The sequence below is a fragment of the Anopheles stephensi genome, unplaced genomic scaffold, assembly GCF_013141755.1.
Source record: "Anopheles stephensi strain Indian unplaced genomic scaffold, UCI_ANSTEP_V1.0 ucontig148, whole genome shotgun sequence".
NCBI lineage: Eukaryota > Metazoa > Arthropoda > Insecta > Diptera > Culicidae > Anopheles > Anopheles stephensi.
The window spans coordinates 27501-30000 of NW_023405067.1; positions in this window are offsets into that span (position 1 = coordinate 27501).

Here is a 2500-nt window from a genome sequence, read left to right on the forward strand (position 1 = left end):
ACCCCGCACGCCCCCAACAGGACCAATCAAGGCTCGCATACGACCTGCGACTTACTGCGGCTCCCTGAAGGTCCCCGTAGGACGACCATCACCAGTTAAGGTGTAGTTGACTTGTCAGGGCACGGTAGTCCCCACAAGTCCCCGATTATTCGTGGATATCGTCCTACGATTGTTTCTGACTCCTTTTGCTCCCCGCAGGTCCCCGTAGGACGACCATCACCAGTTAAGGTGTAGTTGACTTGTCAGGGCACGGTAGTCCCCACAAGTCCCCGATTATTCGTGGATATCGTCCTACGAGTTTTTGTGACCCTTGGGTTCCCGGCAGGTCCCCGTAGGACAACCATCACCAGTTAAGGTGTAGTTGACTTGTCAGGGCACGGTGGTCCCCACAAGTCCCCGATTATTCGGAGATATTGTCCTACGAGTTTTTGTGACCCTTTTGTTCCCCGCAGGTCCCCGTAGGACGACCATCACCAGTTAAGGTGTAGTTGACTTGTCAGGGCACGGTAGTCCCCACAAGTCCCCGATTATTCGTGGATATCGTCCTACGAGTTTTTGTGACCCTTGGGTTCCCGAACTTTGCTACGATGGTTCTGCCTCCAGAGGAGACTTATGAACACTTCGTATCATTTCTTACACCGAACCATGGGATCGCGAGATTGCTCCCGGATCCCTAATCACCTTACATTTTCGTTTCGTTTCCGTACACTACGATGAGCTAATTCAATTTGTTTGTTCGTCTGGCGAACGTTTTATTGCGGAATTACCGCGGTACTTCCAGCCGGGTATGGCTGCCGTACGACCTACAGGATAGATCATCGAACCACTTTTCGTGCATATTGTCCGTCGAGGGTATCACCTCGATACCCCCAACAGACCTTTGGACACTTCCTCACTACTCCTTGGAGCAGCAATCAGGGAACCATATAGTAGGAACAGCCGAATATGGAACTCTTTTCGTACTTTGGACACCTCCTATAACTTGTATGGCGACTTCGGGGACCTTCATTTCGTTCTCAGTTGGTACCCCTATTTCGGTCTTTGGACACCTCGTCTTACCCGTATAACTCACTTTAGGTCCACTTATTTGCCTGATATCTCATCGTGAACCCGTTTTTCGTACACCGTACACACCTAGGAACACCACATATGCGTTTCCCTTTCGATCGTGAAGTTTTCAAATTTTTCGATTTTTGGTCCTAGAAATTCATGAACGGTGGGAGACCAAAATTTTTCATAAAAAAAAAATTTTCACCGTTTGACCATAAAAACCTTCTTTTCGTACATACCCCATCATTTCTTCACGTTTTAGGCCATTTCTGAAATTTTCGCTTCGATAGTGTGTCCCCTATAATACAAAATGAACATTTTGCATCTCCCACAAGTGGCCATTTTTTTCCGCCACTGAAGAACACGACCTCGGGAACTCGGACCTAGGACGTGGCCATGTAAGTCATAGGCCACCCCAACTTTTGCAAAATACTGTTTCTTTTCACTTTTCATGATCTAAGGCGCGTTCCGACGGCGTTTTGAACAAATTTATGAGAAAAAAAATTTTGACCCTCGGACCAAAATTTTTTCGTTCGGGGCCCCATGGCCTATGGCCAGTATGGGAACTCGGGATGCCGATATGACAAAATTTGTCAAAAAATCACTAAAAAGTCGCTATGGCCCATTATTTAGAGCTTGTTGAGACCTTTCTAAAACACCTTGGTTGACCCCTGTCCGATAAGTAGTTTTCGAGATATTCGAGAAAATGTGATTTTTTGGGACTTAGAAAATTTTTGACCCGTACCCTAAGAAAAAGTGATTTTTTCATAGGACAATTTTTTCTTCGCAAATACTGTTTGGTTTCACTTTTCATTATTAGAAACGCGTTCCGAAGCCATTTTCATCAAAATCTCGTGAAAAAAAAATTTCACCCCCGGACCAAAAGTTGGCCGTTCGGTGCCCTATGGCCTATGGCCAGTATGGGAACCAAGGATGCCGATATGCGAAAAAGTGTCAAAAAATCACTTGAAAGTCGCTATGGCTCATTAAATAGAGCTTGTAAAGACCTTTCTAAAACACCTTGGTTGACCCCTGTCCGATACGTAGTTTTCGAGATATTCGAGAATAAGTGATTTTTTGGGACTTAGAAAATTTTTGACCCGTACCCTAAGAAAAAGTGATTTTTTCATAGGACAATTTTTTCTTCGCAAATACTGTTTGGTTTCACTTTTCATTATTAGAAACGCGTTCCGAAGCCATTTTCATCAAAATCTCGTGAAAAAAAAATTTCACCCCCGGACCAAAAGTTGGCCGTTCGGTGCCCTATGGCCTATGGCCAGTATGGGAACCAAGGATGCCGATATGCGAAAAAGTGTCAAAAAATCACTTGAAAGTCGCTATGGCTCATTAAATAGAGCTTGTAAAGACCTTTCTAAAACACCTTGGTTGACCCCTGTCCGATACGTAGTTTTCGAGATATTCGAGAATAAGTGATTTTTTGGGACTTAGA